This window comes from Ixodes scapularis, unplaced genomic scaffold (assembly GCF_016920785.2).
Source record: "Ixodes scapularis isolate PalLabHiFi unplaced genomic scaffold, ASM1692078v2 PGA_scaffold0__279_contigs__length_252992795, whole genome shotgun sequence".
NCBI lineage: Eukaryota > Metazoa > Arthropoda > Arachnida > Ixodida > Ixodidae > Ixodes > Ixodes scapularis.
This window is the reverse complement of record NW_024609835.1, coordinates 212,394,533-212,413,250: the sequence shown is the minus strand read 5'-3', so window position 1 is coordinate 212,413,250 and position 18,718 is coordinate 212,394,533. Positions and strand designations below refer to the sequence as shown.

The following is an 18,718-nucleotide window of genomic DNA, read 5'->3' as shown; positions in this document are numbered from 1 at the left end:
TGTCAAGATTAAAGTAATTTTTTAGAGAAATCGATGCAGACAGTGCATATGACGTTTTTCAATCCCGTTTTATATTAGTGTATAACAAATGTTTGCTCTTGAAGTGGAGAGAAAAACACTAGAAAGCTTGAAAGCCATGGGTACCTAATGAATTATATCAAATGACTAAAAACTGGAACAAGCTGTATCAGATTTAAAAAAAAACTGGGAATAAAAGTGATTTTTGCATACTTAAAAAACTACCAAATAAACTAAACACTGATATTAAAAAAGCAAAATATAAATACTACATGCAAACGTTTTCGGATGTTATGGGGAATCTCCGCTTGATTTAATAATAATAATAATAATATTAATAATAGGCTTTATTTACCAGATGAATAAAGTGGGAGTTGAGGGAAAAAAGCTGTCTAAGCAGCTTGACTGGTCCTCAGCCCCCTCACAGGTACACAGCGGCTGCAAAAGCACATACAAGAAATTTTATAAAGAAAAAAAAACAATCAAGGCAAAGAGCAAACAGAAAAAAACCTACGAGGGACTCATAACTACTTTGATAGAAAAATATATCCTAATATCAAAGCAAAGAGCAAAAAAAGAAAAACACCTACGAGGGAATCAGTGTAATCACATAATTACTTTGATAGAAAATGTCTGCTAATATCACACATGCTACAGGATTCTATATCGAAATTAGACCAGATCATTTTGTTCAGAAACGTTGGCAGTATTTTTTGAACCATCTGTAAACCATATTCAGTACGAGATGCATCTATTACTCAAAAATCGGAATGGCGAGTGCAATATGTTATAGGTTTGTTTCTGAGGGATGCTAAGCGTATCAAAAGGCCGCTTATATCTCGATATTCCTGTTTATATTTTACACAGAGTCTAAAATCATAGTATTGAAATGCATTCAGAACACACAGCCCCCCAAAACACTTCGTTAGTATGAAAATTGCATATGACCCATAAAACTCTCGTCTGCAGTAAAAATTGTTTTTGCAGATTAGGTTTTGTGGTGGTACCCCGAACTAGATGACAGTAGTTCAGGTGAGATAAAAATAATGAGTTATATAAAATTAGCTTAACTGCAATATAAAGAATAAGACGATGTTTATGTAACATACCAGGGTAGCTAAACCCGTGAAGCAAAACATTCTTCGCTTTTTGACGTCGCGGAGGGAGTGACCAAAAGAACGCCGCAAAGTTTCCTCCTCCCTGCGGGCGCTCAACTTCGCAACTTTTGACGAAATATTCCCCGCGATCTCTAGGCGGTGCACGAGAGCACGAGACAGCGCGGGGAGACGAGCGTTCACGCCGCTCGCTGTACGTCATCTTTGAGCTCTCTAGTGCCGACAATCCCGTCATGCCTCGCCCAGGCAGGGAGCGAGAGCAGACGACGAGAGTTCGTCTGCTACGATGTGGCATTCGCACAGCAAAACTGAAAGAAAAAGTTGGTTTTCTGCTCGAAATCGCGTCCCACGGGCCATAAACTCAAACGCGAGCTTGAATTGTAAGCGTCTGATATTTCACGAAGGGAGGAATCTACGGCCCGTGTTTCATTTGCAAAATTTGAGTCGTTTTGTAGCCGTACAGACGCTGAAACCTACCAGTGTGTAATGGAAGGCCCAGGACAACCACAGAGGCCGTGAGATTTAGCATCATTTGTGTATAGGTGAAAAGTGAAACGTTTTTCGACAAATCTCCAACAGCAGAAACCTGTGACGCGTTCACTCAGCGTCTCGGAAGGCTAAACATGGAGACGTTGCCCGAGACTCAAGCAAAGCCATATTTGAACGGTAGCTATCTTGCCCCGTCATATTTTGTTTTGAGAAAGTCTCCTTCTCAATTCTCTCACCAGGGAAATTAAAAGTCTTACGAAACGTATTGCTAGATGTTCTGAAGAACTACATCTAAGCCGTATCCTTTCAGTGGTTCACTCATAATATTATGCTTAAAACGAAGCAAGCTCTTTCGCGTACAGTGCCATCAATTTTCTCAGGTGTATGCTGTTTTGTAGTCAGCTGGTTTCGGAAACTTACGCCGTCTGTAGATATCTCTGACAGCCGAGTTGCTTAATTGGAAGTCATCGCAAATGCAAGTTCCACGTTGCAGCAACCAACGTTTATAGATAAACGATGGAAGCGACAGCACTCTCGCATTCCCACCCATCACGTCGAACAAAAAGGCGCTAGTTTTGTTTTGAGGTCGGTACTTTTCTACAACATCAATGGCGACAGCATCAGTCTGCACTCGGTGCATTCGGCAAGTTCGTTCGGGGCCTGTTCTCCGTGCAGCACTCCGCGGGAGTAAAGGCCCGTTCACAGAGTTGCGTTCGGAGCGACCACTACGCTTACCAACGAATGCAACCGGATGGAACGACAAGTTACCATGGCAACGAAGCGCCAAACGGTCATTTCGTTCGTGTTCGTTCTCAACGCAAGGAGTTGAGCCGGGCTGAACTTTTTCGTTACGTTCGGGAACGACGGGAGCGACAGACCAATCACAGGTCGAGGAGCTCGGTCGCCCGCGTTGCTTGCCGGTCGTGCCAGGCTCCTTCTATTAGCAAACATGGCGTCGGTGGTGATCGTCGACATGGACGGCGTGGTGGACGCTCATCGTTCCCCGTAAAAGCGCTATCCTTGACTGTGAATTTTTGTCGTGTGTCGTTGTGATAACCCAGCACGTACTAGAAGAGAAGATTCATCTACTCGTGCGGCGATCTCGTGGTGGCACTCTCAAGACAGCAGAAACGCCAGTGCCGTCGTGTTTGTTTACTTCGACTACAGTGGTGCTTTCTTAGGATTTGTGTCGTCGAACGTCGAGCGGATTTCTTTTTTGGTGCATTCCATGCGTGTGCTCAAGTTCAAGGTATTACTGGTGCGTACCGTATAAAGGATGCGAGTTTTCAAGCATTTTCGTCACCCGAGAAAGGTGATTAGTGTTAGCCATCCTGAACGCTCGCAACGTCTATCTGATCACGAAATTATATTTCTACGTTCCTATATCGCTGCTGATATTACGTCGTCTTTTATGATCGTTAAAAAAGCGTGTAGCGAGATTTGTACTGTTGGCAAAGTCGTGTATTAAAGTCGTGATCGTGCAAGACAGAGTACTGCATCGTTTCCTTTTTTTTTTAATGCACTACCCTGCAAGCGTATCCTGAAGAAAAAAAAAGTTTAGGTCATAGAAGATGGTCTGTGTATTTTCTGTTATGCAAGGGAGTGGCAGCGCGTCCCCTTCTTTTTAGAGGTACCGCTGAAACAGCTGACGGTGGCGGAGAGGCGGTCGCCGTGCTGCCGACCCGCTGCGCTTGTGGCAGTGGTTGCAGGAGTGTACGCGCGGCGCAGAGCGGTCGTTCCGGTCGCTTTGGTCCCAACGGACGCAGTCGTGTATAACGGGTTCGTTGCAGATGTCAGAACCAGCCTTTACACAGCTAATGCAGGCGCACAGCAGATCTTCGTGACTGTTCGCTGTAGCCGAAACCTCCGGATGCTCCGGGGAGGACCTCGCGTCGGGCAGAAAACCGTCCGCTATGTTTGTAAGCGTAGCTAGGTTGCTTACTATTGGCTAGGAGCAAGAGCTGAAGCTCGTTTCTCATTGGCTATTGCTTCGTGTGATTGCATACTGTTGCATGTGTGTGTACACTTCGCGCACAGTTGTCGTTGAAGTCGCAGCGGTCGCATTCGTTCTGAAGCATAGTGGTCGCTCCGAACGCAAGTGTGTAAACGGGCCTTAATGCATTACAACTCTCACAGTGCGAGTCTGGATCGCGAATTGGGTGCCCGTCACTGGCCACACCGGAAGCCATTGCTTGACGACAGGCAATACGCCGCGTCCTGTCTAGTTCTCCCTTCGTTTTCCTCCTTGTTGTTTTGGCCTATTACACCATGAGGCAATACACTCAAGTCTAAGGGAGAAACACGCAAAAATGGGAAGCTTGTACGCGGTGCTCGAGGGCGAGCATTTCATGACGTGCTGCGATGATTGTGTCGGGTTCTTGGAGATCAAATACATTCGTCAAGCGTATGAACATCAATTAAAAAAAGATTGGCCGGAGCACCATTGACTTTACCGACGTCGCTTGCTTTGGTTGCTAAATAAATGGCACGTTCGGCGATTGAACGGCACGCTCCGAGTTTCAGTTTGCCACGGAAGCCCTCACAGCAGTTCAAAGAAAAAGCTTTCACCATGAAGTAGTGTGTACAAGCGGTTAACACGATGCGAATGTCCCCAGTAAAGGCATTCTAAGTTATCGTTTGCTGAGCTTTGATGACTCCGAAATCACGGATGACTCCACAATAACTCTCGGTAGCCCTTGTCTCATTAAACACATCACAGTTAACGCCCAACAAAGTTGCCCTCGACCCTCAACCACACAACATTTAGTTAAACAAGATCGGTGTTCCAACGCGTTTAATATTCTTGCCCGCATTATTAACTGTTATTTACGGAAACACGATAGGAGTTCCATGGTAGAGAACAACCTACTAGCGTAATAAAATTGAATATTCCAGTTTCTCCCATAGCATGCATAAGATCGTGTTAAGCGATGACTGCCAGTGGTGCCGCTCGACTCCAGCAATACAGGCCTCTATCCGCTATCTAACCTCCTAAGAAATTAGTGGTGCCAGTGCTATTAGACGTAAATGTTTTTTTGCATCGGTACACCCTTACCTCCTGGATGTCGGGACGAGGCGCAAAACCGTACATCCGGCCAATATTGAAGCCGGTTTTCGGCCGAAATTGCCTCGACACTCGCCAAGAAGCAACGTGCTTTTTCGGCGACTCGTTTGTGTAATATATTCGTTCAGTCATATTATTGAGTACCGGACCACTCTGTACACCCCAAAAAAGAAATGCACTGTGCTGATTACACCTTGACGAAAAGCAGGCACGTAGCCAGAATTTTGTTTAAGGAGGGGGGGGGGGGGGGGGGGGGGGAGAGGCCGGGCCTTATAACCCCCCCTCCCTGGCTACGTGCCTGACGAGATGGGGTATTGTAGTTTTACATCTTTATAAAAAAGGTGTAGTACATTATCACGCGTTTTAAGAAATGTGTTTAAAAAATCACTAATTTTTAGACGTGTGAGGTTTACATTTCTTTCATAAGGTCCATCGCTACATTTATTAGGGTGTTAGTTATGGGACACCCCACTTACATGTATAAAGGTGTGAAAATCTTTAATGTGTATATACCTCTAACGGAAGAACATCTCTTTCATGTGATTACATCGCGTGCCGATGAAACGATCCGTCGATGACACGTCGTTCGATGAACTGATTTGACCGCCAATGAGTGAAGAGTTCCAGTATAATTTCGGGAAAATCATTATGCCGGCTGCCGGGAGACTCGACCCTACACAAAAATTACCCCGGTTCTTGTTTCCTTCCCATCATTCTGAATTGTATGCCAGCTTATTAGTACCTTTTTGGGATATTACAAAAACAAAACAAAAAAAACTATGGCAGCCGCAAAAACTCCCACAGCCCGGCTCACAGTCATGTGGGAGACTGACAGGTGTTCGTCAGTCGCCTCCATGCTTTGAAAGCTACCGGTTCCGAAGAACCGGAGCGCGCAGAGAACTTGTTGTTCAACGGTCATGGTAAACGAGATTGTCCGCCGCCTCAAAGTCCGGGCGCCGAACGAAGCTCGTCGCAGAGTCAAAGCACAACGGCTTTCGAAAGCCGGTACTGTCGCCGAAAATCGTAGTCGGAAAGTTGAAAGGCGCCCCGGTGGTCTCAGCAGCGACGCCGACGGTGGCGGAAGATAAGCTCGGCCGCAGCGTACGGCACCGCCATGTTGACAAATTTTAACTTCGCCTCGATCCGAAGCGAAGAGCTCGAGCTCAAACCACGGCTCTCGCAAAGTTCGGAAACGTCACTTTGATGTCAGCGACAACTTCGACAAACGAGGTCAGCAGGTCGCCTAGGGACAATCTGCAAAGCATTCATTTTAGCTTGGCGTATGGATGTAGGGACAAATGTGTGCTACGTCATCGGCAAAGCTGTTCAATCAGCGGGCTCCCGCGCCCCTCACGCGCCGCACGCGCGCCTCGATGAACTTTTCTACATTCTGCCTCTCTCAAAAAAATGAGCGTTCGAATGATTGGCACCTCGCTCGGCGCAACGTCAGCGTCGTGAAAGTCCAATTAGCGCGTTCCGCGAACTTCGGGCACAAAGTTGTGCTTGACGAGTTTAACGACTCAGTTATTCTTGCAAGTTTAGGAATTAAATAGTCCACATGTTCGGTCGAGTACATGTGCTTTGAAAGAATTACCCCCACAATTCTAAATCTGTTAACTATTTTGATTGGACACGAGTCTAAGAAAATGTCGCTTGTTAGGATGATATGCCTATTTCTGGGGCTGAAAAAGGTAGTTTTAGTTTTTTTTCTTACTTATGATGAGATTATTTGACTAGCCGAGGTTTCTAGATTTTTTTATGGTTTTATTAGCCATACGAGAAATTTCAGAGCAATTTTCAGCTGACAAAAGAGGCTTGTGTCATCAGCGTAAATTATAAACTTTACGTTTGCTGCTTTGTTAACGATATCATTGATGTATATATCGAACAGCAGTGGCCCCAGTATACTGCCTTGTGGTACTCCAGATATAATAGATTTTGTAACGAATAAGTAGCCGCTAATATTGCCGCGCGCAGGGCTGAGAAAGCAACGCTCGGTCACGGACCTCCAGAAAGTTCCCGTTTATTCATGTAGCGCACGGAACTTCTATTATTTATATCCATGTATCTTCTGCTTTTGTTTTCTAGAAAGTGCGTGTTCATTCTCGCCCCGATCACGCGACGCTCGAGCCGCTTTCGCCGAATCTTCGAGATAGCGACGCACTCTAGATAAGAGGCCGCCCGCGACCTTGTCGAGTCAGTCTCGCCTCAGCGTTTGATCGTGCTGCTTCGCCGCCTTCGACGCCCGCGACGCTCTGTTATTATCTTTTGTACCCTTTTATTTTTGGCACAAGTTCGCCACATTAAACGTTTATTTATTCCTGTTTATTTCTTGTTTATTAGTCACCACCCGTGACATTTTGGTGGAGGTGCGGGGTACCGCATGCCCGTGCAGCGTTCCCCTCCCAGGACCCGCAGTGCAAGCCCGACTGCAAGCTCGCTGAGAAGACCAATCAGCGCGGAACCTGAAACTCGGACCAGCCGCCGCACCAAGGGAGAGGATCCGGAGTGCGGTTTGCTCCTGGACAAACCCAAGCCGAAGAAGACGACGATGGACAACCAGTCGCTGGCCCCCGCCGCTCCTGCCGTCGTCTACCTACCCGTCGCTTCTCGGACACCGGCTCCATTCCACGGCGAGCAGTACGAAGACGTCGAAGACTGGATTGACCAGTATGAACGCGTTGCCCACCACAATTGCTGGACAGACGAGCAGCGCCTACACAATGTCTATTTTTCGCTTGAGGGGACTGCCAAGCAGTGGTACGAAAATCATGAGTCCTCCCTGACGTCGTGGGACATTTTCAAGAACGATCTCAAGGCTACCTTCATCAACCACCACCGCCGAGAGAGAGCCGAGGACCTACTGCGAACCAGAACCCAGGGCCCCAACGAGAGTGTCACCGGCTTCGTAGAGGACGTCCTGCGCCTGAGCGCCCGCGCCGACCCTCGGGCTACAGAAGAGAAGAAGCTACGAATCCTCATGCGGGGCGTGAGAGAAAACATCTTTGGTGGCCTTGTCCGCAGCCCTCCGACAACTGTCGAAGACTTTGTCGCCGAGGCAACGAACATCGAGCGTGCCCTGCAAGCCCGAGCCAGCCACTACCAGAGGCTACCCGGCGTCAGCGCGGTTCCGCCGTCCGCTTGCGACCTTGGCTCCAGCATCCCAAGCATTCGCGAGATCATTCGCGACAGTGTCCGGGAGGAGCTCCGAAAGCTGCTGCCTGCTGCCAACCAGCCGGCTGAGCTGTCGATCGCCGAAGTGGTGCGTCGTGAACAACAAGGGTGTTCTACCTGACCCCGAGAAGACCCGCGCCGTAGCTGCATTTACACCGCCGTCTGACAAGAAGGCCGTGAGAAGATTTCTCGGACTCTGTGCCTACTACAGGCGCTTTGTTCGAGACTTCGCCAAGCTATCCGCACCGCTGACACACCTCACGAAGGACGCCGCAAAGTTCGAGTGGACAAAAGAACACCAGAGGTCATTCGACGAGCTCAAACGAAGACTCCAGACGCCCCCGACTCTTGGCCATTTCGACCAGTTTGCTGAAACCGAGATCCACACCGACGCCAGTAACACCGGACTGGGTGCGGTACTAGTCCAAGTGCAGGACGGAGCCGAGCGAGTTATCGCATACGCAAGTCGGACGCTGTCTAAAGCGGAGAGGAACTATTCAACGACCGAAAAGGAGTGCCTCGCTGTCGTATGGGCAATAACAAAGTTTCGCCCATATTTGTATGGAAGTTCTTTTCGCGTGGTCACAGACCACCACTCGCTCTGCTGGCTGGCGAATCTGAAGGACCCCTCCGGACGCCTCGCTCGGTGGAGCCTATGACGGCAGGAGTTCGACATGACCGTGGTGTACAAGTCCGGCCGGAAGCACAATGACGCCGACTGCCTGTCAAGGGCCCCGGTCGAGGCCGGTCCTGCCTGCACCAAAGAGGACGACGATGAGTGCTTCCTCGGCGCTCTGGATGTAAGCGACGTGGCAGCACTCCAACGAGACGACCCTGAGCTGCGAGCACTCATCGAACACCTAGAGGGGCAAGGAAGCGCCGTTCCCCGCGGTTTTGTACGAACACTGCCAACCTTCTCCATCCGACAAGGCGTACTGTACAAGGAGAACTTCAGCGACAACAACACGGCGTGGCTGTTGGTGATCCCTTCCAGTCTTCGAGAAGAAATGTTTCAAGCCTGCCACGATGACCCGACGGCGGGACACCTTGGTTACAGCAGGACTCTTGCGAGGATACGCGAAAAGTACTACTGGCCCAAGCTTGCGAAGACAGTACACCACTACACCCGATCTTGCCACGAGTGTCAACGAAGGAAGAAGCCACCGACAAGTCCGGCAGGACTTCTTCAGCCTATTGCGCCGCCATCTGCCCCATTCCAGCAAATCGGTATGGATTTACTCGGACCTTTCCCACCGTCGACGCAAGGAAACCGATGGATAATCGTCGCAACCGATTATCTCACGCGGTACGCCGAGACAAAAGCCCTTCCATCAGGAACGGCTGTTGAAGTCGCCAAGTTTTTCATCGAGTCCATTGTCCTCCGGCACGGCGCACCCGAAGTCCTGATCTCAGACCGTGGATCATCATTCATGGCCCAGCTGACGCAAGAAGTCCTTCGTCTCAGCCACACCAGCCATCGTCGCACCACGGCGTACCACCCGCAGACCAACGGGCTGACGGAGAGACTCAACAAAACCATCGCCGACATGATCTCCATGTACGTCGACGTCGAGCACAATACATGGGACGAGGTGTTGCCGTACGTCACATTTGCCTACAACACGGCCGTACAAGAGACCACCGGAGTGACACCCTTTCAACTGGTGCATGGGCGCAAAGTAACGACCATGCTGGACGCAATGCTGCCCCATGAGCCAGCTGACAGTGAGAGCGACGACGCCCAGGTGGTTGCTCAACGGGCCGAAGAAGTCCGCCAGCTCGCCCGACTCCTGATTCAAGAGCAGCAACGCGTCGACGCGGGCCGCTACAACCTTCGTCGCAGGGACGTTCACTTCCAGCCCGGAGACAGGGTGTGGGTTTGGACGCCCATCCGTCGCTGCGGCCTCAGTGAGAAACTGCTAAAACGGTACTTTGGACCATACAAGGTACTTCGTCGCCTCGGCGAGCTGAACTACAAGGTGATGCCCGACGGAACACGAACATCGTCACGCCGCCCACCACGACCTGAGGTCGTCCACGTCGTGCGCCTGAAGCCGTACTACGCTCGATAGGACTGTGGACCTTATGTGCTCCAAAAGACTCTTTAGTTTATCGTTCTTTTTTATTTTGTTTTGTTTTACAATGCATCGGGGCGATGCACTTTTAAAGGGGGGAGTAATGCCGCGCGCAGGGCTGAGAAAGCAACGCTCGGTCACGGACCTCCAGAAAGTTCCCGTTTATTCATGTGGCGCACGGAACTTCTATTATTTATATCCATGTATCTTTTGCTTTTGTTTTCTAGAAAGTGCGTGTTCATTCTCGCCCCGATCACGCGACGCTCGAGCCGCTTTCGCCGAATCTTCGAGATAGCGACGCACTCTAGATAAGAGGCCGCCCGCGACCTTGTCGAGTCAGTCTCGCCTCAGCGTTTGATCGTGCTGCTTCGCCGCCTTCGACGCCCGCGACGCTCTGTTATTATCTTTTGTACCCTTTTATTTTTGGCACGAGTTCGCCACATTAAACGTTTATTTATTCCTGTTTATTTCTCGTTTATTAGTCACCACCCGTGACAATATTAATGAACTGCTGGCGACTTTCTAAGTATGATTTCATGAGGAGTGCTGCATGTCTTCTGATACCATAAATCTCAAGTTTCCGAATGAGTAGCTCGTGGTAAATATAATCAAATGCTTTTGTAAAGTCTATGAAAATGCCTAGGACTACATTCCTATCTTCTATGTTGCGTAAAATATGTTCTTTCACTTCCAGTAAAGCTATTTCTGTAGAAAGTTTCTTTCTAAACATGAACTGGGATTTTGTAATGATGTTATGCTTTTCTATAAAAAGGGGTAGTACGATTATGTATTATTTTTTCTAAACCTTTTGAATACACCGGGAGAAGTTACAGGCCTATAGTTGTTTATATTATTTCTATCCCCTTTCTTATGAAGTGCAATTACCTTAGCGATCTACGTTTTTGGAGGGAATGTGGCGGTTTCTAAACAAAGATTAAAGATATATGCCAGATATCGAGCTATGATGTCTAGAACGTGCAGAACTGGACGTATCTGTACACCGTCGGCGTCGCAACTATGACTAATGCTGACGGTGCGGAATACTAAGGTTCCCTCTTCTTCAGTAACCGTGCTTACATAGATCGTTTCATCTACGTTTCGATGGATATAAGAACAAGCATCGGCCATGTTTGAATTCCCTCCTAAATTAATAAAAAAGAATTTAACACATCACCAGAGAACGACCTGTCAGTTCGACGTCATTATGGATTATTGATTCGATGTTACTTTGAGTTAGGTTGAAATTCAAAACAGTGTTCAGCTTTCTCCACATTTCATCAGTGCGGTGGGATACTGTATAAACAAAGTGTGATAGTAGACAATTTTTCCTTTCTTCAGTTCCTCCTTCAAACTCTTTCTGCACGCCTTGAAAATATTAAGTTTCTTGGGGTCTTTACTTTTGATGAAAGATTGATATTGTTTCTATTTTATTTGAATCTTTGCAAATAATACAGATGTTATCCATGGTTTTCGAGCTCTCTTGAAGCGCTTAGCGTGTACATTAGGGAATTGTTTATCATAAATAGCTTTGAAAATTCAAAGAAATATCCCACAAGCTTGATTCGCATCAGCTTTGTTCAAGACCCGAGTCCAGTCTGCACTGCTCAAACTATCCCCGAAACAATCTACGCTGTCGTTGGTAATTCTTTGTACTCGAGTGTGAAGTTTAGGGTATTTACGCTTACTTATATTTTCATCTAAACAAAAGAAAGTTGCAAAGTGGTCACTGACATTGCAAGCTATCACGCCTGATTTTGTTTTACATAGATCAAAATTGGAAATGAATAAATCGTTTCTGACGTGGTAGTAATACGTGTTGGTTGAACTAAAACGTTCACGCACCCGTTTACTTTAAAAAGCGTAGTAATATTATTTTTCGAACTGCTATTGCTTAACATGTTAATAAGAAAATCCCCTCACCAAATTACGTTCTACTGCTTTTCTTCTATAAATATAAAAAATCCATCCAAAAATTCACAAAACTTCAAAAAGTTTCCATCTTGAGAACGATAAATACTGACAAAACATGTTTATCTATTTTTATTGACAATACTTCATAGTCATCGGTAAAGCGACAATACTCAGATAAAAGTTCGTAACTCATTAATTTATTAATTAACATGGCAACACCACCACCGCGCTGCGATGGCCTATTTGCGGAATGGGTATTGTAATCAGGAAGTTTGAAAGCATCACTATCACAATTATACCATGTTTCCCATAACATGATTACGTCGAAAGAGACATCCAGCTCATCCAAAAAAAAAGCTCCAAATCAGCAGATTTATTTTTGGCAGATCTGGTGTTTAGATGAAAATATTTCAGTGAGGACGCGCGTTTAGCGCCCAAAAATATTTTAAGTTCTCGCGGCAATAGAATTTTGGCAGTCGCCATCTCGCAAGATGACCTCAATTCACATATTAGACAAACAAGAATGTTGAATTATCGAATCTTTCCAAGGTCATCCACATTCTTAACAGCAAAAGGTCGATATCCATCTCTTTCGCGCACAATAATCTTTCTGTTTTTATACCACGCTTAATTCAATCGTTTCGCTCTCGCCCATTCTTTCGTGGCGCGAAGTAGTTCCCTGTTTTGCCGGGTCATGTTTCGTGGATGTAGATGTCACACCGCTGCTTTTTTAGTTCATTCTTTCTATCGAGCTATTGATCTCAAGTTTGCTGTTTTGCGAAGCGAACAATGACTGCTGGAACCTTTCCAAGTTTTGGGGGGAGCTGGTGTGCTGACACTACCTCCGGCTCTGTAAGGTCTAGTACACCTATCTTAGCGGCTACGCCGTTTATCTTCTCGAGCAAGTCTTCATTATTACTTAACGGAATGCCATAAAATTCAAGACTTTGGCGCCTTCTCCTCCACTCGACGTCATTTAGTCCGTCTTTCAACTGGGGAACATCATTTTTGCTCTCCTCAAGTTTCGTGACCCGTGCTTTTAAATCTTTGATGTCAGCATTTTGAGTTGCCATTTGGGGCATGACCTCGTCGTACTGATCCGACATCATCTTTACAGATTGCTCAATACCGTCTACTGTTCCTTCTAAATTTGTGAGAATTTCAAGTTTTTGACTTATTGAAGCAAACATCTTTGTTATGTCAGCCTCCGAGGGTTTAGTCTCCCTGAAATATTGACTCCTCTGCTTGCCCTTTTCGCCCAGGTCGGGCATTTCCATTCCACTCTAGCACTTTCTCCTTTCTTTTCGAAGGTGGCTTCAGATATCCCGCTCCATGTTCCTAAATGGTGAATATAGGAACATTCAGAGCAGGTCGCGACAGGTCCATCATTGAGAAGAGACTTTCTGCAGGTAAACGCACGTCATTCGGGGTTCTAGTCGCACTCTATGGCTGTATGTCAGCAGTAGCAGCAAACAGAGATTGGCGGACAAAACGGGTGTGAAACCAACCTGAAAGTACAGAGCACTGTTTTTAGGCTGAGTTCACGGTGTCGCCGCTGTTGCCTGCGGCGGCGTCGGACGGAAAACAGCCCCTTTTGTAGCTTTGGGTTTCGAGCACCACCTTGCGGAGGGTTAAAGATTGCTGATTTTAAAGATGACGTGGCAGTCCGTATGCCCTCAGCTTGATCAACCGAAGAGTACGCTTTCTTGGGTATCACCCGGTGACGTGGTTAGGTTCGACTCAATTGGAAGATGACTTGCACGGAAGTAGATCCGAGATTGGGCTTCCGGCGGTCGAGGGTCCGGCACCTGTTAGTCATGCGGAGGGTTGAAGATTGCCGATTTTGAAGATCACGTGGAAGCAGGGATGGTCAAATTACATGCAGATATGTATCAAAATACATATACAAAATACTTCGTCCAAAATGTATTTAATTAAAAATCTAATTGTATTTCCAAAAAAGCATTTAAGTACAAGATACAAATACAACCAAATGCATTCGGTCTCCTCCAAATACTTTTTTTCAAATACATTCCTCAAAATGTGCGTCAGCGACTTCAAGGCACCGGCAACGGGTTTCTGGGTATCTCATTTTAATTTTGCATCGCACACTCGGGAGTTAGTGTGCGAGGCTCTAGTAATGTAATAGAAATATAACCACAAAAAAATGTAATCAGCTTGGACGTAATAGGTCCAACACAACAACCAACAAAGAACCGAGACGACCAAGACGCGCAGCACTAGCTAGAGATTTTTTTTTATTGTTGTAACTCGCACCAGTTACGAAAATCTGGACGACCCGCGCATTTAAAATGTTCCAGGCAAAAATATGGATGAAAATCAGACTGGAAAGCATCACACGTTGTCACAGGCACTTATTTAGCCAGTCTGCCTGTGAACGTCGATTTCGTCACTATTCTTGCCCTGGACTAGCACCGTAATCACAAAGTCGCTAAACGCTTGTGCTTGATTAAGAGACGCTGCATTCGGTGCAGAACGTAATTTTCTTCCTGCTCTGGGCAGTGCCTTTAAAATAAAGCCGGAGGAGAAAAAGTCTGCATCCTATATTCGGCCCCATGGCCGAATAAAGGATGCAGACTATATCTTACAACCACATGCATAAAAACAAGATGTATTATCGCCACAAAATTGTATTTAATTACGATTCTATTTAAATACCCACGTTTCAGTATTTAAATGCTCACGTCAGATGCATTACTCAATTTGTAATTAAATTCAAGTATTTGAAATACGTATTTCAAATACTTGTATTTCAAATAGTGCCCATCTCTGCGTGGAAGTCTCTATGCCCTCAGCTTGATCCTCCGATTAGTACGCTTTCTTGGGTATCACGCGGTGACGTGATTAGGTTCCTGTGAATGTGACTCTTTTTACCATCTTGGTGCGTGCTCAGGTGTCACAGCCGTAGCCTTCAAGTCTAAAAACGCAAGCGCGTGGAAAAGTTGGCAATGTTCTACTTGCCAGAGAGTAAAGCAAAGAGGAGGCCCATCCGGTAGGAAGGGGGAAGTGGTCGACATGCCTACACTATTGGTAACCATCAACGCCAAACTAGACAGTCTAATGAGTCTAAAAGAAACCGTGACCGGAATCGAAACGTCAATGCAGATGCTATCTGATAAGTATGATAAGATTCTCGAGCATATTAACCATCAGGACAATGAAACGAAGGCAGTGAAAAAGCGTCTTGAAGCTCTTGAACGACTAAAAACCGGCGAGGAAATTGAACAGTTAAAACGCGATCTAAGCGATATGGAATGGCGCAGTAGGCGACCCAACCTCGAAATCTACGGGATCCCTGTAGCTAAAGAAGAGAACCTCTTGGTTCGTGTTAATGAAATTGGAGCAAGACTAAACCTTCCAGAACTGACTGACGGCGATATCGTAAATATGCACAGGCTCCCGGCAAAGCAAGATAGAAATCCAGGCGTAATTGTGCGTTTCGCACAGCAGACCACTCGCGACCGGTGGCTTGACAAAAAAGGAGAACTCAGGCGTAGTAGAAGCAACGTTTTCTTCCAAGAAAACTTGACGAGACAGAGTAAGGCCCTTTTGTGGGTGGCTAAAGAATGGGCAAAGCGAAATAACTATCAATACGTCTGGCACCGGAATGATAAGGTGTTTATCAGGAAACAAGACGGCGAGAGGGCGCTTAAAATCTCGGATGCTGCCGACCTTGATACGATTCTGTGAATACCACTTACTGTTTTTTCCTCCTTGTCCTTTTTGGGGTGAATGACCGAAAGCGCCTTTTTTCTACCGCAAAACGTGAAAAGCTATCTCGGTGAAGATCTAATGTCATGCGTGACGTGTTTTCATTTAAATACTCAGTCAGCCAAAAACAAAGCTGTTAACCTTGAGTTGCTTTTCGATCAATTTGGTTTTCACTTTGATGTGATAATGCTTACCGAAACTTGGTACACGGATGAAGCTGATGTTCTGAAACTGCCGTCGTATCGTTCTTTTTACGTCAATCGCTCAGAGAAGCGTGGTGGCGGTGTGGCCATCCTGACTAAAGACTCTCGCTGTGAATTAATAAAAGATTTCAGCTGCGTCACACAGGATTACGAGATGCTTTGTGTTCGTAGTAAAGATAATATTTTTGCTGTTATATACCGACCCCCTAGTGGCAGTCTTAAAACCTTCTTTGAGTACTTTGAGTCCTTCTTAATATTTGTCAATGAAGGAAAGTATAATGTTACTTGTGGTGGAGACTTTAACATTGATATGTGTACGGACACTACTGTTAAACGCACGTTTACGACTTTAATTAATACTGGCGGATGCAGAAACGTTATCAACAGCCCCACGCGAGTTACCTGCCAATCCAAAACACTAATAGACTTGTTCATATCAAATCGCTCAACAGAGCATATAAAAGCTGGTGTTGAATGTTGCGATCTTAGTGACCACCTCCCAATATTTATTTCTGACAAATATATGAAGCGGGAGGCAAATAAGAAGCAGTGTACAATGTTTCAAAAAATAACACTTGATGGACTAGACCATTTTTTAACCGCTCTATCAGATATAAATTGGGATAGCGTACTCAACCAGGATACCGCCGAAGAGGCCTACAATATATTTATGGAATTGTTTTCTGAGCAATATTTGACACACTTTCCCTTCAAATCTATGAAAACTTCTAAACGCATTAAAAAACCGTGGGTTACCCCCGAACTGCATTGTAAAATTCGTACGAAAAATGCGTTATATGCAAGATTTGCGAAGTCCAGAGATCAAAACGTTCTAAAAGTCTTCAAAACATACCGCAACAGCTTGACAAAAGAGCTGCGGCGAGCTAGACAAAGCTATCATTTTAACGTGTTCAAAGCAGCGCAGGGTCATGCCGATGTCATATGGAAAGAATTAAACGCCCTCTTAGCTCGAAATCGCTCCCGCGGCTCTATTGTAAAGATTGTCAATGACGGTGCTGAACTAACTGGGCATGCGTTAGCGAATGCCTTTAATGAACATTTCATAAGCATTGCAGATAAAACTAACACCGTAAATTCTTCCTTGTTTCGTGACACCAGAAATAATAACTCAATATTTTTAGAGCCAGTCGTTGACGCCGAATTAATTTCTGTAGTTTTGCAACTTAAAAATAGTGGTAGTTGTGATGCGGATGGCACACAGATAAGGCCAGTGAAGCATGTTGTTCATGCGTTGGCGCCGGTACTAACCCATATATTTAATCTTTGTATAACCACAGGTGTATTTCCTAAACGTATGCAGATAGCAAATGTGTCCGTCCTACATAAAAAAGGGAGTGTTAACGATATGGGAAACTATAGGCCAATTTCGATACTACCTGTGTTTTCGAAGATACTGGAGAAACTGCTTCATATAAGACTAATTAACTTTTCTAATAAGTATAACTTAATAATAGCCTCACAGTTTGGTTTCATAAAACAAAAGTCAACGGAATCTGCTCTGCTTGTTCAGAAAGAACACATACTTCAAAGCTTCGAGGAAAAGAAGATGGTTCTTGGTATCTTCGTAGACTTCACAAAGGCATTTGATTGCCTAAGTCATAACATTTTAATTGAAAAACTAGACACTTACGGTATTCGAGGGCACGCACTGAAGTTAATAAAATCTTACCTGGCAGACCGAATGCAGTTTGTTTGTATTGATGGGCACTCCTCAACTACAAAACCAATCATTTCTGGTGTCCCACAAGGTAGTATATTGGGTCCTTTTCTTTTTAATATATTTGTAAATGATATTGTTAACATTACTTCCGAAGCAAAATTTGTAAACTACGCCGACGACACAACTTTACTTTTCACTGCGGAAAACGTTGATCTGCTGTTCGAATCGGCAAACCTGGCGCTTTCTAAGTTGAACGTCTGGAGCCGCATCAATTCGTTACAAATAAACGTTGCAAAGACAAAAGCCGTGCTTTTTCGTCCCAAGAGCAAACTTGTAAATATCACCAAACATATCGTAATAAACTCAACCAGGATTGAGATCGTCAATGCTTTTAAACTGCTTGGTGTCACTTTTTCCGAGAATATGTCTTGGGACGATCACATCAATTACGTTACCTCGAAATTATCACAGATAGTCGGTATCCTAAACCGCAACCGCTATGTACTGCCAACAAATGTTAAATTATTAATATATAACTCCTTGTTCTATTCCCATTTAATTTACGGCCACCTAGTCTGGGGTAAGACGACAATAGCAAATCTTGATAAAATAAATATTTTGCAAAAAAAAGCCGTGAGGGCAATCGCGAATGTAGATTTTGATCATCCTACAGCCAATCTATTCAAGAAGTTTCACATTATTAGTATATATTCTCTCTACGACTACAGACTTTCCTTTACTCTAAAAGTGGAAGAAATTAGAAATACTAGCTTTCTAGTGAGCCTTGGACGCCTTTCCCAATATGTTCATCCTTATCCTACTCGTTCTGCGAGCTGTTGGGAGGTGGTCACTCCCAGAACGAACTACGGAACACAAATGCTCAGATACACTATTCCGAAATTATTAAATTTATTTCCCGAAAAAAACTTCGATTGGGAGAAATTATCTGTCAAGGATATTCGGACCCTTCTGTTTGATGTCGATCGTGTGCATAAATCCTTTTCTCCTGTTTTTTATTAGTTATGTCGCGATTGTATCACGTTTCTTTTTTCTTTCTTCAAAAGCTAGAAAGTGACAAAAGTTAACAATCCTGTGAATCAGCCTTAACAAAGTGTGTGATGACGAAGGTCTTTTCTGCTATTCTTTCTATAGCTTGTGCTCTGTATGTATTTTATACTGTGAGTATCACGCTGCTCTGCTGCTTTTAGGCGGTTGGGGACCTCGTCAAGCTGTTTTCTACAGCTTTTTGTCCCTGG

General features: G+C 45.4%; 1 protein-coding gene across 1 annotated transcript in view; it reads left to right on the top strand.

The window, feature by feature from the left end:
• Window positions 1-18,718, top strand: part of LOC121047176 (cell adhesion molecule 2-like) — a 535,225-nt gene that overhangs the window by 481,986 nt on the left and 34,521 nt on the right. The window lies entirely within an intron of this gene.